A 26934-nucleotide genomic window follows, 5' to 3' on the forward strand; every position below is an offset into this window, starting at 1 on the left:
CAATTAGCGTGAGGTGGAATCGAAACAGGGATACCATGCACCAGAGATGAACGCTCTACCACAGAACCATCGCGGCCCTTGTATATTGCAAGAAATAATTAATTTTGTGTAATTTCAAATTTGGGAAATTAAATTGATTTTCGCTTCTCAGGTGATATGCTTCTCTAACCATTTAATAAGTCGGTTTTGTGAAATTTTCAACATTTTTTTTCGAAAATTAATAAATCCTATAACATTGAATTATATTATTCAGCAATTTTACTTTCACCTTTCCTATTAGTATTATTATTATATCATTATTATAAAAGCGATATATTCCACACGTATCTTATATACTAGTTCAACGTACAGTACATCCGACCTTCTAACATATATATGTTTTTTTTTCTTTCTTCAAAGAAATGAAAATTACTTAATTGCACGAGTGCGTTATGCATTAGAACGCAAAGAAACGCATTGGATGTTGGACTCACGCAGTAAGTACATTTTCGCTGGAAATCCTGGAAGTGGCCCCCAATTGAGTTCATCCTGAGGAAGATTACTCAATTTACGCAATCGCTGATGTCCTTCGTTAATTACGTATAACTCCTTTATTTTGTTCTATTCCTTTTGCAATTACAAATAACAACATCCCTTAATTAAGTAATCAAGAAGCTAGAGATCTGCAGAATTTTGTAAACAGAAAGTAAAATAAATCAGAAAATGTAGACCATAAATAGTTTTCTATGATATTACTCAAACGTTCATACAGTAATTTCTCAACCTAAACATCGGATTTTAATAATTTCTTTCGTAGTTTGTAAGCTATATATGTATTTACTTATGCAAAATTATAACTTGAAAATTTCAGTTCGACGTCCAACGATTACGCCCTTTAGAACGGTGGCTCAGTTGTAGACTGCTTACCTTCTGATGTGTGGGGTCCTGGTTCGAACCCCGGCCAACTAAGTTTGTGGTGGACAACATTGTGCCCGTGGGTTTTCTCGGGGTACTCCCTTTCCTCCCACTTTCTCATTCCATCTATTATTCCATCACTATTCAGTTACCGTCTCCCTTAGCCTAACAGGCATAATCATGGGACGTTAATGTGAAACATTTCATTTTACGCCCTTTACGCTACATGCCTCCCTTGTTGTCAATATATAGGTGAAGTTTCGTGGTCAGCTGGTATGCCCGGGTTACGGATCATAAAGACTATACCCTTAAATCACTGTTTTGGGGGGAGACCTGTTCGGGGACTTAAGGGGCGCCACATGGAGTGAGGGAAATCGTACCCCTCAGTTTTATCGTTAACAAAAACGAGAAAGAACAGATACCAAACAAACAAAACATTACAGTCAGAACACGTATTTATGATTTTATTATTATTATTATTATTATTATTATTATTATTATTATTATTATTATTATTATTATTATTATTATTATTATTATTATTATTATTATTATTAAGTTTCTCAGTTATGCGATTTTTAAACGCTTTCTTCTTTCCGGAAGAAACAATGACAAACTTCTTGTTTTGACAACAGAATGGCTAGACGATCTTCTATACTCATAGTTACACATGAGCCATATTTGAAGGAGAATACAAGCACCCTGTAATAATATTAATGTAGCTATATTTTAAAGGAATACTCTTAAATTATAGCAGTAGATTTTAACTTTGTGAAAAGTACAGACAAAAGTACCTCGTACTCTTGGTACCGTCATGGGATTTAAGAATGCTAAAAGTAGATAAATGAGATTTGTATTTTCTAGAATGAGATTTGATGTAGAGTAGTAGATGTAGAATGAGATTTGTAGTTTCAGCTCCTACAAATATGCCGTATAAGCTACAAGCGACAGTAAATGAAACAGAAAGAATACGAAAAAAATAGTGTAATGAAAATGCGAGAGGAAACGCGAGAATCTCGAGAGAAAATCCATTGACGCCATAATGAAATGAAATAAAATGAAATGAAATTTAGAGTTTTACGTCCTATGTCCCGTAGGTTGAAACAGACGAATCGTTAAAGAAATTGAATGATGATGAAAGAATTGGTGGAATGGGAGCGTGGGAGATAACAGGATAAACCTGGGAAAACTCACGTACATCATAGTGTCCACCACAAACGGACATGACCTGGGATCTAACTAAGGGCGGCCCACAACTGAGGCGAGCTCTCTATCACTGAGCCACCCGCGGCCGGTCCTATGCAATTTACCGCCCCGTGCAATAGCATCATTTGCCGCTTGTTTTTGTCCAGAAAGAACAAATGTTGAAAGCTATGGTTTCAAAAGTACGCTACCCCATCATGAACAACAAAGAGGAGGGAAAGGGCACTCGCACTCATAAAGACCTGAACACTACATGTACAATCTTCTTGTGTCTGTTCTCTTTTCTTTAAATAATAATCTAATATGTTAGTGACAGATAAATCAAACACACTTCCAGAGGAAATATGGTAGTCCCTTTCATAGGATTTAATATAGAGTTTCAATCTCCATACAGAGTGCAACTAGCTCATTTACCTTTATTTGTTGATTTTCCTTCTACATCTAATATATATATATATATATATATATATATATATATATATATATATATATATATATATATATATATATATATATATATTTTTTTTTAAAAAAAAAACTTGTTTCCACCTTCAATGATAAGGACACTTGATTATGACAAAGACACGACTAATTTTCATATCAAAACTGTGATAACTAATTAAATGCAACAGGGGTTCGCTACTGTTCAAGAAGTGAGTTCCTATATTTGACAACAATCAAACAATTCGTGCTGGGATTTGTTTGACAATTTACTTCAGCACTTTGCGTGTGACCTTAAACTAATGCGACCTAAAAAACAAAATTTTTAAATGTAGTATTCAAATAGGCCAGCTTAGTAAATTTAACTACCAACATCATAAAGTCTGGTTACAACAACAAATATTTGTTTTAAATAATATAATTATGACAGATTTTGCTGCCCCTTGCAAAGGCACGTGTTTCACACGTTTCTGGAGCAGTACTAATTGCGAATCATAGCAACCAATTTATTAAGAATAGGGCTCACAATAACATTAGTAGCTGAAGCAGTTCACAATAGAGAACCATTCTCAATCAATTCGTTTGAACGAATCACTAAAGATCGCAGTAACTGAATTGAGTGAACGAAATGAATCATTCTGCCCAACGTAAACTTACAGAAGAACTACTACATTTTAAACTCATGAGTTTAATCCGGCTTGTCTATACCCAGGGCTGTAGTCGAGGGTACACGGCGGCAGGCCCGTATCCACGGGGGGCCAGGGGGGCCGGGTCCCCCTAAACTTTGGCTGGCCCCATAAAATTTCACGGGAGGCTTGCAAATGAACTATAATATGGTGATGAAGTATAATATGATTGGGTTGGGCCCCCCAACTTCTACCGCCCCCCCTATATTTATGAGCTGGCTACGGGCCTGCACGGTGGTACCCGCTGTCTACCCACTACTTAATCTTAGTCATGAGAGTGTACCTTTTGCTTCAAAGTGTATAGTTTCGTTTATATTTATTTATTTATTTAATCGGACCATGACTCCAATGATAAAGTGACTATATCACCATTTTCCTCTTATATTCTTAGCAGGTGTTTAAATATACGAGTATCAGTCATGAAAAAAAATCCGGCTCGATTATTTCTATTTCTTCTGGGAGTGAGTTGGTTCCTTCTCCATAGTTACACATCCATTTATGTTATTAATGCTGTGGTTTATGTAAGGAGTGTCATCTAGAAAATAGCATAAAATGCTTTTAGACTAAAAACAGTAACGTATTCTTTATATTAGACCTATTAATACATACGATTTACATTTGCTCATTAAAAAAGGTCTTCAATGTCTCTTATGACAATGATAGATGATCACAAATCAGCGTGTACCCTCTGAAACTTTTAGGACTACAGCACTATTTATACCCCTACCAACTCCAAATACTTTCCATTTTGTTACAAAGTATTCCTAATTTAACTTTCCATTCTTGAACTCGTAACAAGTATCAAGAAAATTGACACAGACTTTATTTATTATGGCTAATAAATTATCCACTTCCTGCATGACAAGGTCGCCGATAAAAAGGCAACAAACTTTCTTGAAAATAAAGTTACTAAAAGAACGTGTAATAATTTCTAGGGCAACGTTGCATAATGGGAAATGAATTTCCTGCCTTATATCTAATGAGAATCCAGTTCAAACGCATAAAGAAAAGGAGAATAAAATTTAAAAAAGTTTGATTTACAAATGAGATAAACCCATCATTACAATATGAATTAAATAAAATAACTGTCAAGGTCTGTGAAAATTTCATTCACTTGATGTTAATTGTGTTAATGGTCATGTATTCCTAATTGGATAATAAAAACTACATCCGTTTTTCTTTATTAGGTGTAAGAACCTCGGAAGGTCATCTGGTTGTGCTCATCACATTGAAAAAAAGTAATAACCGTGGTTTTACATCCTTCTAAGCGTATTGCCCAGCTATGTGTTTCTTTTTAAATTGGATCATGTGTGGTCAAGGGCGCCGATTTCTCTGTAAATTTGGGGGGGAGGGCATTCAGATGAAGAATGTATGTATATGAAGATTTTAAGACAAATTGCAGTCAAATTATGCCAAATATTGTATATTCAGAAATACAATAGGGGGCCCACATGAGCTTTTGAGGGGCCCGGGCCCCCTTGGCTTCCCAGGATCGACGCCCTTGTGTCGCTTACTTCTACAGATTAATGGATTCTCATTTACGTTCTTTGTCGGCAGAAAAAAATGAAATGAAATCTTTAAGTTTTACGTCGCATGGCTATGCCTGCTAGGCTAAAGGAAACGCAGATGATGAGGAATAAATGAAATGGTGGAATGAACAAAGTGAGGGAAAGGGGAGAATCCCGAGAAAACCCACACACACGGTATTTGTCTACCACAAAGTTAACTTGGCCCGAGTGGGAATCGAACCACGGACCCCACGAACTGGAGATGAACACTCTTACCACTGAACCAATGCGATCCTTTGATAGGATAAAAGCTGTATAGAACAAACCTACAATTAAACGGGGCATCCGTACTCATACATGTAACCAGAGGGAACCAGGGATACCCAGACCTCATAAACTAGATGTCATGCCTCCTTTCTCCAGTAAAAGTTTCGGATGACAATACTGTGTTAAGGTTGTGCAAAGTTGAGTTGAGTTAAACGTCCCGTTCAGCAGCGAGGCTATAATGAGACGTTGACCTACTGATTAACATGAAATCCCAACCGCATAAGCTCCAACCGGGAATCGAGCCCAGGTCTCCCACGCCAAAAGCGCAAAGCAATTTGTAAAATCTAGGGAAATTTGTAAGAATATTTATCGTTGGCTACGAGACAACACGAGCCAGAATTCTTCCAATTAGAGACCCGCAAGAGAAGAGAGCAGGCAAGAATTTTCGTGACAAGGTTTAAGACGAAATAAAGCGCATGCCTAGGCCTACTTCCAATGGAAAAAGATACATTTTCTCGAGACAAGATACCGCTTTTACATCCTATTCAGATGAAACAGCAGTCACTTCAGATTTTTGATTGGAGGGGGCGGAAGAGGTCAACGCCGTCCGATTTAAGATTTTCACGCATTTTTATTGGTATAGACCCTACAGAGTCGCCAACCTCAGAGAACAAAATTATCGCTTTTCTTCTTTAAAATTATCGTATATTCGTCATGCACGTGACAATTGTAAACAATTAAAATACTACTAATAATAGCAATTAACTAACTCTAGGACCTATGGAACCCGGAGGTTGAATGCCGTGTTCACAAAAGCTCTCCACTGACTTCTATCCTTAACCAACTGGATCCAGTTTCTACTTTGGATTCCTATTTCTGTGAGATCCATCTTAATATTGTCCTCCCATTTGCGCCTAGGTCTTCCTAATTGTCTATTTCCGATTGGACTTCAAGTTAAAACTTAGGAAGCGTTCCTACTTTCTTCCATTCTGGCTACATGACCTGCCCACCTGAGTCTCCTAGATTTGATGACCCTAACAATGTTTGGTACATCGTATAAATTATGTAGTTTCTCATTATGAAGTTTTCGCCATTCCCCATTCTCATCTCTCTTGGGTCTGAATATTTTCTCAAATACTTTCAGTTTGCGTATTTTCCTCAGGGTAAGCGACCATGTTTCGCAACCATACAAAACAACACGCATGAATACGCTTTATATGTTTTAAGCTTCAAATTCCTCTGCAGAATTCGCAACGTCAAAAGATTTTTGGGGAATGAATAATAACACGAATTCTCCACTTTTAGTCGACATTTAATTTCTTCGTGGACATGATTTTGGTCTGTTAGTACTGATCCTAGATATTTGAAAGTGTCTAATAATAGCAATATTTTATAAAAAGTTATCTAGTAATCTTCAGTTTCGATTCCCTAATAGACGTCATTGTGTTCACTATTTATTAAATCCTTATGAACACTATACTGTGAACAACAACATTTCAAACCCTCGTAAACGTAATTTAATTTAAAGAATGGACGCAGGGTTGCCATTTGCCAATTCCCAAATCGTTATTGATTTATTTTAGTGGGAATGACTGATAAAAACCTCAGTGTGCGTATTTTATAATTAATTAATGCACATCTAGAATTTGGTTGTACAATCAAAAATTACAAAAAGATGTGCATTCTAAAATTATAATATATTTATCTCTTTTCGCAAGGTAGAGGTCTGCACGGGTCGGAATTTTTAGCCCAGGCCTGGCCCGGCCCAAGTCTGAAATATATATTTTAGCCTTTAGGCCCAAGCCCGGCCCGAGCTCATGTGATAACACTATGCAACACTCATTTGGTCCTTGTCTTATAATAGTGATTTCCTGTGTTATTTAACTAGAACTATTTAACATTGAAAGTAACTAGAAAAGGTGTATTTTTTCCATGAAACTTCACTTATGTAAGTAGTAGCATCGAAAATATGGAATATGTCCAATATTAATGAATTTATATGCGCGTCTTAAAACGTTTGATGCGTTAATTTGCATTTAAATTTGATTTAAGAACCTGCCAACATTGAGAGATTCGTGATAGAGTCAACATGCATCGGGCAGACTGTTTTAAGGCTATTTGTAAGGATTTAAAGGTATGCATATATACAGAGTGGCCAAAAAGTAGGTATACACCCCTGCATTGATCAAGTATAACATTCTAGTTTATTGGTGTATTTGCTTCGGCTCTTCCGAGATTAAGATGTAAGTAAAACACATTAAGAACAAATAATAACGAAACTAAGTCTATCTGATGGATAATAAGATATAATATAAAATGCAATGACCTAGTCAGTACTGTACTATATACCTACTTTTGAGCGTTCCTGTATATTTATATCCCTAGATTATTCTGTTGTACTGCAATTGTGTCACACCATGCCTTTCTTAGATATGAACTACTAATAGACCATCCTATTATCCTAACCAAACAGATTTAAATGATCTTATTTGAGATCTAAGTCTGAGTAAAACTAGTGGAACATAGTTGATAAATCTGTAAACGCAACAGCTCAAAGCAGACGGCACGAACAGTTTTCCATTTTTTATGCTTTACAGATACCCTGCATTCTGAAAGAGTGGCGTTTGTTTATAGACAGCTCGTCTAGAAGTCTCAAGGCTGTGCATCTGTACAATGGGAATAGGCACCTGTCTATTCCCGTGACAGAAAGAATGATCCAATAAATATCGCTGTACAGTAGCTATATTTACAAAATTAAGCCCGAAAAGGCACCTGAAATATGGTTGTAGATTTAAAAATTTACGACCTGGGCCCGAAGTGATATATGCTTTGTAGACCTGAGTTCGGCCGAGCCCGTGCAGACCTCTATCGCAAGCGGCCTTATCATACACAGTATATCACGATATCGTATGAAGTAAACTGAAGGGAAGTGGCTCTACCCCTACACATTCGATAACGAAGCAATGAAGATCAAGATAATAAATAAATTTCATATGTAGTAATAACACACAGTATATAAAACAAAAACACTAAAAATATTCTTGCAACAAGCATAGTTTCCCAAATAATAAAGTGTCATTTACATAGCTTGCTGACTGTGGCGACAAAAGTTTGTCCATACAATTAGCAAAGGTATAATTAGTAGCTATATTACCCTTTGCTACAAGTACACAAACAATAAACTCTACAACAAACAAAAGAGGCGTTAGAAGTGACATCTTTACTACCTTTTCTTCTCTCAATTGCTTCCAATTAAGATTACGTGCTAGATATAGTATTCTAATGGGGAAAGTTGGTAATGTGTTAAATATATTCATACTCCAATTGTTTAGGTACAGATTTCACTTTTATTTCTTCATACATACTATATCACAAAACAGATTCATATAACAACGTTAGTGACAGCTTGAGTATTACACGACTAAAGTGCAAGTGTTAATTTGTCAAAATGTAGCATAAAGCTTGGTAGTATAGGGTGTATTATTAAAGGACTGTACAACTTTGAAAACTAATATTAATTTCTTCATTTATCTTACAGACATCGTTTTGGTGTCATTTTGTAGCAAAATACATCAAGTTTTGACTCACGTAGTACACTAGTTCAGAAACAAGCCACCACAAGCGCTAGCGACAGTTGCAGCAAAGATGGCTGCCTTTACAGGTCCAAAATAGCTGAGTATTTTGGTTTGAAGAATCCAAGTCTGTGACACAACTGTAAAACGTAATTTTCGTACAAAGCAGGGATAAAAGTGGATCTGGAATAGTAGGGGGACGGTAGGTAGTGGCATGATGTCACGCCCCTGCCTTATCTTTGCCCATTGTCATTTTTTAGGAACTTCCGGGACGCCGTATATATTTTCTGGAGGTGGGGGGACGACGACCCCGCGTTCCCCTCTCTTTTACCCCTGGTACAAAGTATGGTAAAGATTCTCCCATTAGATCTACTATTTATCAGCGGCATAAGTGTTTTATTGAAACTGGCTGTTCGGTAAGACATAACAAATCTTCAGGTCGTCCCCGTACATCTGAGGACGTTGTAGAGCAAGTGAGACTTCAGATTAGGGATGAGCAAAACCGGTTTTTATAAAAACCGAAACCCGAAAAACCGACATTTCAGTTTACTCCAAAACCGGTTCGGTTTTTCAACGAAACTGGTTTCGGTGAAAACTTTTCGAAAATACAAAACTATTTATGTGGAAATGGATTCGGTTTCCGGAGAACAACGAAACACCATTCTGGTCAGAAATAGAACAAATTTTGGAAAAAACCGGAATCGGTTTTGAAGAAAACCGAAACCGGACCAGGTGAAAAACCAAACCGGTTTTTGGAGAAAACCAATAACCGATTTCGGAGAAAACCGAACCGGTTTTGAAAACCGAAACCGGTTTTTCGCCGAATCCGTTTTTTGAAAATTTTCAAAAACCGGTTTCGGTTTTTCTAAAAACCGAAAACCGAAAAACCGGTTTTTGTGCCCACCAGGGATGTGTGTTGTATCACCAACGGAAGCTACATTGAACTTTTTTAGGTATAAGGTTAAAAAAACGTGATGCATTGTGCTACAAAATGACAACCAAACCATGTCTGTAAGCTAAATAAATAAATAAATATAATTTTTCAAAGTTGTAAAGTTCTTTTTGGTACACCCTGTACTTTGGAATATCAGTTAAGAGGAACGAAGATATTGTGATTGAGAAATAGATGGAAATCAAGATTTCAACAGATTTAACACATTTCATGGGTTCCGTATGCCGGGAATAGTTACTTTTGGATGCTTCTTGTTTTGTCTGGTCATCCAGGTACACATAGAGAAGTGTTGTTCAAGAAGCGAGAAACATAAAAAATTGCAAACCATCATAAGGAAATCCTGGAACTATCATCTAGTCACTTCCAAATTTTTATCGATGTTCAGACGAGCTGATAAATTTTACGAGCCTCGTGGGAAAATTAGTTCGTCCAAAGTTATAGGCAGTGGCGTATTTAAAGGGGGCTTCCGGGCTAAAGCCCCCCCCCCGAAATCTTACTTACTATAGTAAAGTATATGAAATATCTTGCAGAATTTTCACATTTTCAGGCAAAGCCCTCCCCGAAACAAAATCGTAAATACGCCACTGGTTATAGGTCACAAATACTGCTTCAATGGGTTAAAAGAGACTTACCCTGTCCCTGTATTTTTCAACTTTTTTGGGTTTAAAATATAGATTTCGATTAGCTGTGTCCAATAGCACCACTTTTGATTTCTGGAACCGATTGCTTCAAGGACAAATTAGGGGTCAAAAATAAAAAAGTGAAACCATTTGGGCAATACGGGCCAGTGACTGGCTGGGATGAAATGGGTGTCATTTGATACGTATTCAGAGGTACATGAATAATTGATATGCCATTTTCCCGAAAATCCTATTTTGACTCCGAAAATTAACGAAAATCCGGGATTTTGAGCAATGCGGACCAGCGTCCGACTGGGACAAAATGAGTGCCATTCGATTTGTGTTTACACGTAGGCTATATGAATAATTGATATGCCATTTCCTGAAAACTAACAAAAATCCAGGATTTTGAGCAATGCAGACCAGTGACCGACTGAAACAAAATGGGGTCATTCGATACGTATTTACACATACACGAATAATCACGAATACACAGGCCTACAGAAAAAAAAAAATTTCTTGGTGCCTAAAATTTTAGAGCTGATTTTAACTATGTGTGGGGCGCTGAATCCAATAATGTAAGCAGTTTTTTCTATCAGCTCTACTTTGGTAGATACAGGCTACTGTACCAGTAGTGTTATTTACGTTACAATGTATGTGGAAGAAATATTACAATCCAAAATAAATATGTAAATTATAAATGATGTAACCACTATTTCTGCATGCTTCTTGCAATAGTATACAAAATAAGCAAAAGAAATACAAATATTCTCGTAATAACAAGTTTGAATATGATCTTATAAACTCTGCAACTCAAATAAATCCTACTGTGCTCTATAGAGATTTCTATTTGGAAGAACGGCGCTCTTTTCTCATTAGTGCTGCTATCTGTCGGTACTAAACGGAAACTAGTCATATAGTAGTTCCAGGAACGTCCACTAGATTGCATTGGTATTCTACTTGGCTAGTGGATCGTAGTTGTTGTCTTGCAGGTGGAGTGACATGTTGGAACATGTGAGTTTTGTTCTGAAATCATAACTTGTATCGCGTATACTAAGGCTTTATATTTAACATCCGTGTTAGTGGCCTGAACATAAAATGAGTTCAAGTCGAAGAAGTTGTGTTAACCATCCTGATGTGTTTTGCTACATATGTGGTGAGTACACATTTAAAGACAATAGAAAACATATCAGTGACTTTGTAAAAAAAGCATATCATGCATATTTTGGTGTACGCCTAGGGGACCAAGATAAAACGTGGGCTCCACATATTGTGTGTAAAATGTGTACTGAACACTTGCGACAGTGGACAACTGGAAAAAGAAAAAGTCTTAAGTTTGGTGTTCCAATGGTTTGGAGGGAACCCACAAACCATGTTGATGACTGTTATTTCTGCCTGGTAAATGTTACGGGTATGAATAGAAATAACCGGAACAAGTGGACATATCCTGATCTGCCTTCAGCAAGACGTCCAGTTGTTCATTCCGATGAAATACCAATCCCAACGTTTCACCACTTGCCAGAGCTTTGTGAGACTGAAAACGAACGTAGTGAACATTCTTGTGACATGGATGATGGAAGTGACAGTGATTATGAGGGAATGTCAACAATTCCTCAACAGTTTAATCAAGATGAGCTAAATGATCTAGTTAGGGACCTTAATCTTTCAAAAGAATCGTTTGAATTACTTGCTTCCAGATTGAAGGAGAAAAACGTACTAGAACAAGGAACTAAAATCACATTCTACCGAACAAGGGAAAAGGAGTTTTTACCATTTTTCACTGAAGACACAAATCTCGTATTCTGTCACGATGTTAGAGGTCTCCTAGAACACATGGGTCTTCCAGAATACAATCCAGATGATTGGCGCCTGTTTATTGATAGCTCCAAGCGAAGTTTAAAATGCGTCCTTCTACACAATGGCAATAAATATGGCTCAATTCCAATCGCTCATTCAACACGACTGAAAGAAGAATATGAAGCAATTGCTTTGGTTATGGAAAAAATTAAATATCAGGACCATCAGTGGGTGATTTGTGTGGATTTAAAGATGGTGAACTTTCTTCTTGGACAGCAAAGTGGCTACACAAAATATCCTTGTTTTCTATGTCTGTGGGATAGCAGAGACAAAGCAAACCATTGGTCAAAAAAAGAGTGGCCGCAGAGAGACGACATGGTTGTTGGTAAGAAAAATATTATTAACATGCCTATTGTTGAGTGTGACAAAATCATTTTGCCACCTCTACATCTCAAGCTCGGTTTGATGAAGCAGTTTGTAAAGGCGCTAAATAAGGACGGGCCGTGCTTTGCTTACATGGGAAACAAGCTACCTCAGATCAGCACAGAAAAATTAAAAGCTGGAATATTTGATGGTCCCCAAATAAGACAACTCATGAAAGATCCGGCTTTCGTGGAGTCCATGAATGAGACTGAACGTAGAGCTTGGACCTCATTTGTAGAAGTTATCAAGAATTTCCTTGGCAATAATAAAGCTGATAACTATGTTGAGCTAGTGAACCAGATGCTTAATGCATTCCAAAAACTTGGATGTAATATGAGTATAAAAATTCATTACCTGCACAGCCATTTGGACCGTTTCCCAGACAACGTAGGCAGTCTGAGTGAAGAACAAGGTGAAAGATTTCACCAAGATATTAAAACAATGGAGGACCGCTACCAAGGAAGATGGGATGCCCATATGATGGCAGATTACTGCTGGAACCTAAAAAGAGACTGTGCAAAGAAACATTCAAGGATGTCACGAAAACGAAGCTTCCGAAGTGTTGAATAGATCGTTTTGAACAAATTATTTGATTTTTTATTCATAAAAACTATTATAAAATGTAGTTACAGAGTTATTATGTACTTGATGTTTGTGTTTATATGGTTTTCATTATTTTCAAAGTGTTCCAAATAACAGATTTAAATGTCATAGTTTTCTTTTCACTTACAGTAAAACAGCACCTATGCAATTTTCAACGTTGTAGCAGGTCAGTCTTGCAATTCCTATATCTCAAAAACTAAAGCTGTTAGGGGAAAACTAACGCCATATTTGGATTCAGCGTCCCAATTCTACTTCAAATCAGCTAAGAAACACCCGGCACCAAAACCACTGTAAGCTAGTGATTCATGTGTCACTTTACCGAAAATTCAATTTTGGTTCGGAAAATTATAACGAAAATCCAAGATGCAAAATTCCAGATTTTCTTTCATTTTCGGGGTCAAAATAGAATTTTCGGGACAATGACGTCAATTATTCATGTATTGATCGAATAACACCCATTTCGTTCCAGTCGTTCACTGGTCCGCATTGCCCAAATAGTTTCACTTTTCATTTTTGACTCCTAATTTGACCTTGAAGTAGTCGGTTCTAGAAAACAAAAGTAGGGTTATTGGACACAGCTCAGCATCGAAATCTACATTTTAAACCCAAAATGTTGAAAAGTACGGGGATACTGTAACTCTCTTCTAGTGTTGCATGATTTATAGTATATAAACTATAAATTTGATCAAGATATTGTACGAACACAATAAATAGCATTTATTAATGTTTAAACATACACAAGTCATTACTCTATATTCTTCAACAATAGGTATGGATTAAACGTTATTATTCGTGTGTCAAACCATTCGTGAACCTATCGTGATGCGGAATATTTCTGATAATTTTTTAGATTAAATTAAGAAATCAACCCATAAATTTTATCCGCATCTAACAGGGCACAATAGTTTTCGTACTAGTCACTCAGAGTAAACCCATTCATAACGACATTGCTTCATTATACATCTGTAAGAAAATAAAGCACTGAAAAGGGCCTTTCTAATAATAGTTTGATACAGGCGCCATTTGATGACGTTCACGTACAACACTCACCAACCTACAAGTTCAGATATATTACTGCCAGGTGCATCGTTTCAGCGTAACTTCCCAGATGACAGTAGCTTCTCTAATTTAGTCCGTATAAATGTACTAAACTTTTGCAGTTACTTAGGCAATTGAGCAATACCACATTAATAAAGTTTAAACAAAGGGAGTGAAAATATTACACAGATTACAAAAAGCACTGAATTTCAATTATTGAAACGAAAATATTTATAAACTTTTGTAACATAACTTTAGGCACTACATCACAAATCACAGTAAAAGCCAAGCGACTGTTACATGAATTTTGAGTCAACTAATCACTGAAACGGACGTTTATATTGGAATCGCTAGACCATTGTGAGCAGGATTCGTTCGATCATGAAAACTCGGATTGTTTGAAATAAAATATTCAGTTTTATGATCTATAATTATATCCTGTTTTGTGAAAGAAACATATGAGAAAAGAAAGTAAGTAGTTGTGGAAGAATTTGCAGGGCGATAATAGGAGAGCAAACAAGTGTACGCACAGGAACGATACTGTCCATTGCAAACTAACATAATCTGACATCAAACCAGGGTACAGAGATGGGAATATATGCCAGCGAGTTGGGCACCTCATTGAATCGTTGGCCTATCGCGCGTTGGGCCGGTGGATTTTCCTGCTATGCCAATTGGTGGATCTCCTGCAACAATCCAGATCTCAGTATCTTGCAGCTAGTGAAATAGTGGAGCTTAGGAAAAGCAAAATTTAATTAACATAATTTCATAGATTATATTTAATTCATATAAGAATAAGACTTATGCAGTTACCCGAGTGGTGCAAGAAAGGAATTTGTTTCTTGTTGGTAGGTTCTGCTATTCATCTGGTGGGATTTTGGAAGGATATTGTCTTTAGTTGGATTATGGTAGGTTATAATCTTTATCTAGTTGGATTATGGTAGGTTATAATCTTTATCTATTTGGATTATGGTAGGTTACAATCTTCATCTAGTGGGATTTTGGAAGAATTTTATCTTTATCTAATGGGATTATGATAGGTTACAATCTTTATTCAGTGGGATTTCGGAAGGATATTTTTTTTTTATCTCGTGGCATTATGGTAGATTATAATCTTTACCTAGTTGGATTGTGGAAGGCTATGATGTACATCTAGTGGGATTTTGGAAGGATATTACGTTTATCAAAAGGTATTATGGTAAGTTATAATATCTAGTGGGATTCTGGTAGGTTATATTCTCTATCTAGTAAGATTGTGGCAGGTTATAATCTACATCTAGTGGGAATTTGGAAGGATATTATCTTTATCTAATGAGATTATGGTACCTTATAACATTTATCTAGTGGGATTCTGGTAGGTTTAATCTTTATCTAGTAGGATTGTCGTATGTTATAATCTTGATCTAGTGGGATTTTGGAAAGATTATCTTTATCTAATTGGATTATGATAGGTTATAAAATTTGTCTAGGGAGATTCTGGTAGGTTATATTCTTTATCTAGTAGGATTGTGGTAAGTTCTACTCTTTATCTAGTGGGACTTTGGAAGGATATTATAATTTATTGAAATGCATGACTGTCTCCTTTTGCATGCATCATGGGGAATAATTATGATACAATGTGAGTCACTGAAAGTTCTCAGTTCTCGGGTTCGATTCCCTGTGGGAACACTCGGTCTAAAAGGTGTAAATGCTTTTTCAGGTCAGCCATCCTAATTCCCCCCCCCCCTGGATGTTCCTCATTCGTATCAGGCGAATCTATAGAGATCAACGTTAAAACCGGAAGTGATTTATTTCTGCCACTTCGGTGTTGAACAGAGGGTTAAGATAGTTTTTTTTTAACGATAAATTGATACAGGACGATTGAATATATCAATTTTGTTTTATGCGCGTAAAACGTGTGCCCTCCCTATCCAAAATCCCTGAAGTTTTTCGCCCATATCAAAAATTTGATACGGCCGATCTTCGTGGGTTTCTGAAATTTGGATTCTGTGTAACAAAACACATCAAACCAATACCCAGTGTGCACAGAACTTCTATTTTTCGAACCCAGTGTGATCGAACTTCAGTTAAAAGCAAATTATTCTATTCCAAGGAGGTATATCCTATCAATTACTACTAAATTGGCAAAAGGAAATTACATTGGAAAGTTTTAAAATATTTTTATGTAAGATGATGTAGCATTTAAGAAATAGAAATAAAGTATTCAATACATACAGAATGTCAACTTTGGATATCATACTTGTTTTATAATATATTATCATATAATAAGTAAATTATTAATAGTGCATAAAGTTTTTTTATTAACATAAAACAAAATAAACAATTAAAATAATATTTTTCAGTGCAAATAGTTAAAGCATCCAAAAATAAAAATAACCTAAAGCCAAGGTTGTGTAAACTGAAAAATAAACTTTTTTATAATAAGCTATAGCATAACACCTAGCTAACCTTGATAGGTGCATCGGTGAGCTCACAATTGTTTGCAGGAAAAGTTAAAAATAAAATATTTGGTAATGTTTTGGTGGACAAATACACGGATTTTCCAAAACTAAACAAAAAAACAAAAATAATCTTTATATTTGTATACATAACAATAATATTTATTAAGAAACTATTTTTAACTAATCTAAAATTCAAAAATATAGTGCCAACTAATTGTAACAAACAAAAACATTTACAAATATAAAAAAACAAATTTTATAAACCAAGCATGCATTCTTTTAAAATCATTCATTCAAAATCCACCATTTCGGATTCACTTCGTTCCGTTCAAAGCTTTAACATAAAGTCTCTGAGTAGCTGTCGTCAGGACATTAAGTATAAACTCAAAAAGAAAGTATAACTAAAGTATGGTATAATATGACAAGTCAAAATTATTTATTAGCAATTTACATATTTTTGTAGTTATTATATGCTTCTTTCTTTTCGTGTTTTATTTATGCATTTAACTTATGTGTAATTATTTATTTTATTCTAAATATTAATTAATTACATTATGCATTTTTTTCTTATTATTTTTATTCAATCCCTTATATTTTACTATCTGTCACATCTAAATAAAATGTCATAAATCACTTGGGTAATGGTCTCCACCACAATAATGGAACGGGTAGTATAGTGGGCTTAGAGTTATAGTGTATTGCCTGTTATATGGAGACCATTACCCAAGTGATTCATGACATTTTATTTAGATGTGACAGATAGTAAAATAAAAGAGATTGAATAAAATATATAAGAAGAATGCATAATGTAATTAATTAATATTTAGAATAAAATAAATAATTACACATAAGTTAAATGCATAAATAAAACACGAAAAGAAAGAAGCATATAATAACTACAAAAATATGTAAATTGCTAATAAATAATTTTGACTTGTCATATTATACCATACTTTAGTTATACTTTCTTTTTGAGTTTATACTTAATGTCCTGACGACAGCTACTCAGAGACTTCATGTTAAAGCTTTGAACGGAACGAAGTGAATCCGAAATGGTGGATTTCGAATGAATGATTCTAAAAGAATGCATGCTTGGTTTATAAAATTTGTTTTTTTATATTTGTAAATGTTTTTGTTTGTTACAATTAGTTGGCACTATATTTTTGAATTTTAGATTAGTTAAAAAATAGTTTCTTAATAAATATTATTGTTATGTATACAAATATAAAGATTATTTTTGTTTTTTTGTTTAGTTTTGGAAAATCCGTGTATTTGTCCACCAAAACATTACCAAATATTTTATTTTTAACTTTTCCTGCAAACAATTGTGAGCTCACCGATGCACCTATCAAGGTTAGCTAGGTGTTATGCTATAGCTTATTATAAAAAAGTTTATTTTTCAGTTTACACAACCTTGGCTTTAGGTTATTTTTATTTTTGGATGCTTTAACTATTTGCACTGAAAAATATTATTTTAATTGTTTATTTTGTTTTATGTTAATAAAAAAACTTTATGCACTATTAATAATTTACTTATTATATGATAATATTAATTCATCACTCAAATTCTGTTGAACTCCTTTCACTGGTATCAGATCTGCTTCCATAAGCATACAACGTAATTAGTGGCATCTAACAAGCTTTAGTCACAGAAATCAGGTGCTCAGGAAACCATTTTTTTTTTTAAGGAATATAAAATTTGTAAGGATTTATTCATTTTAGAAAATTCTGAAAAACGCTAGTTGAAAACATTTCAACTTGAAATTATCATTCAAAGCTAATGATTCAGTTAGTACCTTAGAAATTGCTTATGTTGTACTCGAATATACAAGAGAAGGTTGCTTAAGGAGAATTGCCTTTTATATTTTTTATTGGATAGTCTTGACTCGGTTATGAACAAATTTGAGGATCTTTAACAAATTTGAGAATCTTTAAAATTTTTCAAAGTTAAAGCACAATTTATCAACTATAATATTCTCCATAAACAAGTCTTGCCTCTTATCAGGGGCGAATCCAGGAAGGGGGGGCGATCCGGGCGATCGCCCCCCCCCCCCAGGAGAGAAAGCTTTCTTATTTTTTATATATAAATAAAATCCATCCCAAGGTTTGGAGCCTTTAAAAGTAGCAGTATGACAACACACCGCCCCCTCCCCAGAAGTCGGTCCTCGATCCGCCCCTGCCTCTTATATAATATACTTAAAAATAAAGTTATCACTGAGCAAAGCAAACCAATATCCTAAGCCTAAATATCCTATCCTACCTACTGTATATATAAAACTACATGAGCTGACATAAATTATTGAGCACCTCCTAGGGCTACAATGATTAAATTCGGCATGATTGTACGTTTTTGGGACAAACTCACACGAAAATTGCCAAAACTGAATATTTTTTAATTTTTAGGGGGTCTAAAGAGGGGATGTAGAATTTCCGCAATATATTTAAATGGGCCTTTTTTGGACCTATAATCTTATGTTTTAGGTTCTTAGAATTAGAATAAAAACTTGAAATTTGGTATACTTGTACGTTTTCGTTGGCGTTACCTAATTGAATTATCAGAAATAAAAACTTCCAACCATAAAGTGGTTTTATGGGGAACTGAGGAATCGTTCCCATGTTATTTATATGGGACGTCTTCTACACCCCAAAATGTTTAGGCACTTCCGGCAGGATTAGAATGATGAAATTTCGACAGGAAAAGTGCAGGTCTAAAGGGGATGAAGAAATTTCCATACTATTTAAATGGGCGTTTTCTTGGAATACAAAATCTTATCTTTTAGATAATTGAAATAGGAAAAGAAAAAATGAAATCCTTGAGTTTTACTTCCCATGGTTATGCCGGCTAGGCTAAAGGAGATGGTGTGAAATAGAAAAACAAACAATAGAATTGTGGGTTGAAGAGGTGCGAGGCCGTAGGCCGAACAAAGACAGCGTGCGGGGGCGAAGCCTCCGGATGTGCAAATTCCGAAAATATAAAGAGCAAGTTCACGAAATTCTCTGTTGATCAAAGGCCGATAGATAAGAAATGCGAGGCCGTAGATATGTGTTTATTATTCTATGTCCAATGAAGCTAGAGTACTGAAAGCTTGTAAGAAAATCATTGTTAAACGTACGGTATATTGTAGCTGACTGACAGATCATTTACAGGTGGTGAACGAGTTTATTTGTTCTTGGCGTGTGTGAATTTATAATGAATATTTTCTCTGTCCATAGGTTTTCTTTGGATCCTCCTCTTAATTTGGCTCATGCTTAGCAGAAGAGGTCAAGCAATTTTTTCTAAACAAAATGTCACAATTTCGGTAATTTATGTTCACATTAGGTTAGTTTAGGTTAGGTCATGTTAGTTTATGCTAGATTATGTTAGTGTAAGGGCCCAGTATAATTTTGCACAAAAAAAAAAAAAAAGAATTTCGCTTATTTCTACTAATATTAGGTTAGCTCAGGTTAACTTAGATTAGTTTAGGATAGCTTAGGTTAGGTAATACGGCAAATTGTGGATGCGTTAAAATATTAAATAATGCTTTTGATAAAGTGGATACTTTTAAATATTTAGGATCGATATTAACAGACAAAAATCATATTCACGAAGAAATTAAATGTCGACTAAAAGCAGGGAATTCGTGTTACTATTCGGTTTAAAATGTCTTGTCGTCGCGAATTCTGTCGAGGAATTTGAAGCTTAAAATATATAAAACGATAATCATGTCTGTTGTTCTGTATGGTTGCGAAACATGGTCGCTTACTCTGAGGGAAGAACATAGACTGAAAGTATTTGAGAACAAGATCCTGAGAAGAATATTCGGACCTAAGAGGAACGGGAATGGGGAATGGCGGAAACTTCAAAACGAGGAACTACATAATTTATACGGTTTACCCAACATTGTTAGGGTCGTGAAGTCTAAGAGGCTCAGGTAGGCAGGTCATGTACCTAGAATGGAAGAAAGTAGAAACGCTTTCAAAGTCTTGACTAGAAAACCCATCGGAAAAAGACCATTAGGAAGACCTAGGCGCAGATGGGAGGACAATATTAAGATGGATCTCGCAGAGATAGGAATACAAAGTAGAAACTGGATGCAATTAGCTAAGGATAGAAATCAGTGAAGAGCTTTTGTGAACGCGGCATTGAACCTCCGGGTTCTATAGGTCATAGAGTTAGTTAGTTAGTTAGGTTAGATTTGGTTAGGTAATGTTAGGTCTAACTACTTGAATCATCCATTGCTCCCGTAAATTTTTTTTTTTTTTTTTTTTTTTTTTACGTACTTCTGGACCCCTTCTGCTAAACATAACCCCGTAATTCTTCTAACAATTCATTTCGCCAATTCTTTCAGAACCATAAAATAAAGATTTCATTTTGAAACTATAAATTCTCAATTGTGTTCACGAGTCCTTGAATGTAGTCAATAAAATATTGCACTTTCAACAGGTGACACGCCACTTTTGTCTTTTAATCTTTCCGATTTATTGTACACTTTAAACTTAAATAGTCAGGTTATATAAAGAAAAATTCTGAATTAAGTTAGGCATTTAAGTGTTTTCTAAAATCTTCATTTTTATGTAACCAAAATCTAATAAAAGATTAGATGTTAATCTTTGTCATAGTCGAATTACTATGGTCATCACATTTCAAAGTAGATAAAAGTAGAGGATACATAACAATCTGTAATTCGATCAATACAAGTTTTTTTAGTGGCTTCAAGTAGACATAAAGCGAATTATCTAGTTTTTTGGACAAATAGTGTGTTTACCCTTTTGGAACTGATAAACCTAAACACGTGAACCATTTCTTTGATCAGTAGCGTATGCAGGAATTTATTTCGGGAGGGGTCCAAACCCAATGTGAGGGTATTTTATATTAAAATTCCTAAAATTACCTTTAAAATTAGGCTAAATTTAGAGAAAAGTCGAAATTTCGGTGGGGGGTCCAGACTCCCAGGACCCACCCCCTGCATACGTCCCTGTCTTTGATACATATATTAGTATTGTTATAAAATTATATTAATATCCCTTGTTAATCTTGGTTTAGTCTTCTGTTGATTCTTATGTAAGTCATAGTGTCTGATGAAGCCAAGTGTTTAGTTTGTGAAACTGTCAGAACAGGCGCTGACCCAGAAATTTTTGTTGGGAGGGGTACAAACTTTGGGTACAAAGGCAAGTCCAATACTATGCCTATGTACTAATGAAAGGGCTTTTATTCTGCATCCAAAGAGAGGACAGGTAATTGTAAAATACTTCCACCTATATTTTTAGAGAAAAATGACACACTTAAGATTGTTTTCATAAGTGAAAGAGGGAGCCGCGGTGACTCAGTGGTAGAGCGGTCACCTCTGGTGCATGGGGTCCTTGGGTTGATCCTAGCTCGCTTTAAGTGAACTTTGTGGTGGACAAACACCGTGTGCGCGGGTGTTCTCAGGTCTCCCGTTTCCTTCCACTTTCTTCATTCCACCTACCATTCATTTCTCATCATTCCCGTCTCCTTTAGCCCAGCCGGTTAACCGAGGGATGTAAAACTCAAATATTTCATTTCTTTCTTTCTTTTTTTTTTTTTTTTTTTTTTTTTTTGCGATAAGAATGAAACGAAAAATTCCATCATTTCTTTCAAATAGTTGTTGATGCTTTATCGAATGGAGAGCTCCAAATTGAAAAATTAGCAAATAGCAGATACACACACACACACACACACACATAGACAAATTAAGTAACGAACTTTTTTAAAGTCTGTTAATACAAGAAAATAAAATTATGCCGAGAATATGGCTAGTATGTGTCTAATTGATCTTACTAATTCTAATTGATTCTTTATAAACATCTTGCAAGTTATATTGATTTCACTGTCTACATTTTTTAAAGTTAATTTCAAGGCTCGTCACAATAAAAAACATTGTCATTTAAGGATTATAATATTTATATTGAGCAGAAATTTCTAATTTTTAGCTGCCTATTTCTTTCTTTTTCTTTCTTTTTTTTTTAATATTGGTAACTTTCGATTTTATGTCATTGTCTACAAGACTCATTCCGGAAACGAGACGAGATAATACATTTTCAAACTCGAGAAAAGTCTAGAATTAGGAGAATTCAAGACCAGACCAGAAATTTCACAAGTCTTAGGAGCAACACTAATTCACACAAGTCTTAGATATCAAATATTGACTTCGTTATACATGATTCATAGTATAAAAATTATAAATAGATAAAGTAGTTTACGAACATAATGAAGAGGAACTGTCTACATTTAAACTTTAAAGATATACAAGTCTTTACATGATATATTACAATAATAAATATGATGTAAATGTGATTATGCCCCACTCTTCGTGGATCTTTCTTTACGCCAAAGGATTTTGATAACTTGTGGACGATTTTTTTTTTTTAATGAAATGAAATTCTTCAGTTTAACGTATCACGATTATGTGAGCGCGGTGGCTCAGTGGTAGAGCGTTCACCACCGGTACTTGAGGTCCCTGGTTCGATCCCAACTCGCGCCGTGTGGACTTTGTGGTGGACAAACACCGTGCTCGTGGGTTTTCTCGGGGTTCTCCCACTTTCTTCATTCCACCATTTTCAATCATGTCTCATCATCACCGTCTGCTTTAGCCTAACCGGCATAACCGTGGGACGTAAAACTTAAAGATTTCATTTCTTTTTTTTTTTTTTTTTTTCGTATCACGATTATGCCTTTTTAGGCTAAGGGAGACGATGATTAAAGCAAGTGAATGATGATGGATGAATTAGTGGAATAAGAAAGTGGGAGGAAACAAAAGTATCCTGAGAAAACACACGGACACGATGTTGTCCACCACAAAATTTGCTTGGCCACGGATCGAACCAAGGACTCCAAGCGAAATTAAGAAAAAAATGACGACATACGTTTTGAACGTAAATTTACAAAATTACACGAAAAAAAAAATAAATAAATCAACACGAAACGAGGGAAAGTGTTTTCAAGAATCGAGACAAGAAAACCTTATTTTTCAATTCGTCTCATCTCGTGAGTAACATTATACATTAGACACAAGCCCTCGTGGCTTGACTAGTGATAACTGTTCATCCCTGTCATGCATGAGGTCTCGGGTTCGATTTTCAATGAGGGAGCATCAAACGCGGTACATTATTGATTAAGTTCCCACTTTAAACTTTAGATCTAACCCTAAATAATATCGCTGTTGACAAAAAAAAAAAAAAAAAAAAATCCCGTAAATGCAAATCAAACAATCAATTAATGTAATTGGACACAGCCAGTGGCACATCCCACTGTCTAAGATAATGGTTCTCAAACGATACGTCGCGACACACTGGGGTGTCACGCATCTCTCTAAGGCGTGTCCCGAAATTTTAGAATTTAAATATCATGAAGAATTTAACAATAATTAGTTAAAATAGAGACAGACTTTACCAGTCAACACCTCCAGCGGTAGCAATAATGTTCAGTGCTATATAGAGTCATTATAAAAAAAAACTAATTGGTTTCACTATTATTATTATTATTATTATTATTATTATTATTATTATTATTATTATTATTTATAATAAAAATATCAAACAACTGTGTCGCTATGTCATGGATGTTCAGTACAACGTGTCGCCAGGCAAAAAAAGGTTGAGAATCACTAGTCTAGGACGAAGACAAGGAGAAACTTGAAAATAATCACTGAAGAACATAACGAAAACTAAAAATGGATGTTTTGAAGAAAATTTTCAAATTTGAGTTTTACTTGCATTTTTATTCCATAAGATCGTAGTTTTTTAACATTTAAGATAGTAAGTTTGTGCCTCGCTTTTTTTGGATGAAAAGATCCAATATATTTCAAACAAACATTTTCTTGTACACTTAGTGTAGCCAAACCCAAGCTCAATCAAAAATTTTCTTGTACACTTAGTGTAGCCGAACTCAAGCTCAATCAAAAATTTTCTTGTACACTTAGTGTAGCCGAACTCAAGCTCAATCAAAAATTTTCTTGAACTACATATAATGTAGCCGAACCCAAGCTATAACTTAACTTAGCATGATGTGCTTATACCATAGAAAATTCGAAAACTCGATTTAGGGGTCGTTCAAAAATTTTGAGGCCCCTCATCCAAGATCTAATATATTTAAATCATTTTTTTACGCCTTATATCTGAAGAACTACATACAATGTAGCCAAAACCAAACTACCACTTAACCCACTATGACGTGCTTATTCCGTAGCAAAGACGAAAACTCGATTTAGGGGCTGTTCAAAAAATTTTGTAGCCCCTCATCCAAGACCCAATATATTTGATTCAATCAAACATTTTCTTGTAAGCCTCATACCTGGAGAACTACATACACTGTAGCCAAACCCAAACTATTACTCAACTCACTATGATCTGCTGATTCCGTAGAAAATCCGAAAACTCGATTTAGGGCCAAAAATTTTGTGACCCGTGATCCAAGATCCAATACATCGGCCAAGATTGCAATCTCTTGATCCATTTTCTTTGGATCACTCTTAAAATAATTTTTTTCAGATATTTTGCGTCACGATGCGTAACAACGAGTTTTGACTAATGTTTTTACTATAACGGCAAATAATACATTTATTTTGTTCTTAAACTACAGAAGAATATTAACAAATATTTCATGTAAGAAACAAGCAAAAGAAAAAAAAGCCTCTTTCTGTACGACTAATAATAATAATTATTTAACAAAATGTTTTTAAAAATATGTGTCACTTACCTTAAATAAAGTATAAATAAATTAATCAATTGGCGTTGAAAATACACGTCTACAAATCTTCTTTAACAAAATTCACTGTCACTTTAACTAGGTAAAAGTACTATTCATTCTAATTCACCAAAAAAGTTTTTTTTAATATTATTATTTTTTATCTGCTAGTCCATCACTTTCTACTATAATATAAATAGTGATCACTTTATTATTTAGCTATATTAAATAAAAAAAGAAAACACACAAAAGTTTCAGCTCAATTCGTTCCGGTATGATTAGCTAGGTCTTCGGTAAATAATATTTTAGAAATTAATCGTTAGAAGTGTTTGGATTGAGGTGCGTGGCGCGTTACTGTCAACTGGTATTCAAGTAAAAGACTCAGCCGATAAACACTGCGATGTGTACACACAGGGATAAACACAAAACAACTGACGAACTGTGAGCGCAAAGCTAACTACCGTGACCATTTTTACCTCCCCCTTTCCCCCCTCAATATTCCCCTTCCACTATATTTTCAAAGTTGTTTCTCTCCGCACGTCTGCCGGAGGAGAACGAACACACCTGAAAGTTTTGTCAGAAACCTGTAATGCTTCGGCTTCCCCTCCTTTCTGTCCTCTCCAGTTGGAGTTCTTTTTCTTCTTCTCCAGTCAGCAATCTTGGAGATTCCTTCCTGAAGTCACAAAGTTGTTACCCACGCAATAGTGACCTTCGGTTGAAAGGTACGGTAGAAAAAAAAAAATGTAGCGGTCAAAGCCAGTGACCTGTCGTGTCGTGAAGACCAAATCAAAAGCTTTTTGGGAAAGAATTTCTTTTCGGCTAACACCTTACGAAACATAGGTCATATCAAAAAGATTTTCGTTTCTTTCAACATCCGTTATGGTATTCGCAACATCGCGCTGTGTTTACGTATTAACGGATCACAATTGAATGTCGTGAGGGTTTCCATACATAATGGCAATGATCCCTTTTCCTTACCAAATTTGCCGTTAGCAAAATTTTCATTTATTTATTTATTAACCTACTTATTTATTTAATTATTTATTTTTATGAAGTGGCCCCCACTGTTCCTTCTAGACATGTTTTTGGATGGGACTGCCTCCCCGGAGCTTTGATAGTGCCCCCTAGAGGACCGGAATAATACGTCTATAATACAATAATAAATAGAATAGTACCAGCACTGTGCCCCGCGGAATACTAAGGTGCCCCCTTGGAACATTTTTTTCTGAAAGAAATACTGATGGCCCCGCGTAGCGTACACGCTAACACTCTCGTCTTTGGTGTGATCGATGCCCAGTGGGGACATTCGGTCACACCAAATGGATGGCCTTTTTCGAAAAATCTGTTTTCCGATTTTCGGAAATTTCATTTTTCGTTTTTTCGTTTTTCGCTTTTTCGAAAAATTTTTGGTTTTTCGTTTTTTTTCGAAAAATATTTCCTTTTTCGTTTTCCGAAAAAAAATTCGTTTTTAGAAAAATTTTTCGTTTTTCGTTTTCGAAAAAGCCACTTTTCGAAAAAGTATTTTACGAAAAAATTTGGCCATCCCTAGTTGAAAAAGTGTAAAAGCAACGCTTTTCAGACCAGCAATCCTGGGTGAGGTTTCCCTTGGTTTTTATCATTCACACCAGGCAAATTCCGGGATGGTATCTAACACACATATCCCAGATCGCTTCCTTCCTTCCCCAATCCTTCTCTCCTCCCCTTTTGTCTGATAGTGTGATCGCCGAATGACGTCTTCCCTCATACTTGAAGGGTTGCCGAAATATGCCGAAAACCCAGAAATCTAATTCCTAACCCTAATCCTTA

The 26934-nt window shown here is 35.3% G+C and overlaps 1 protein-coding gene across 2 annotated transcripts in view; it reads right to left on the reverse strand.

Annotated features, from left to right (window-relative positions):
• Cad89D (cadherin 89D) overlaps positions 1 to 25573 on the reverse strand; it is a 379672-nt gene extending 354099 nt beyond the window's left edge. The window contains exon 1 of one of the 2 annotated variants that reach the window (XM_081729479.1): positions 25141 to 25573. The gene's annotated coding sequence lies outside the window, so the exon portion shown is untranslated. The remainder of the gene's footprint in view (positions 1 to 25140) is intronic. The other variant, XM_081729481.1, reaches the window with a different exon arrangement.
• Positions 25574 to 26934: the final 1361 nt, after the last annotated feature.

This window comes from Thermobia domestica, chromosome 10 (genome assembly GCF_964235325.1).
Source record: "Thermobia domestica chromosome 10, izTheDome1.hap1.1, whole genome shotgun sequence".
Taxonomy (NCBI): domain Eukaryota; kingdom Metazoa; phylum Arthropoda; class Insecta; order Zygentoma; family Lepismatidae; genus Thermobia; species Thermobia domestica.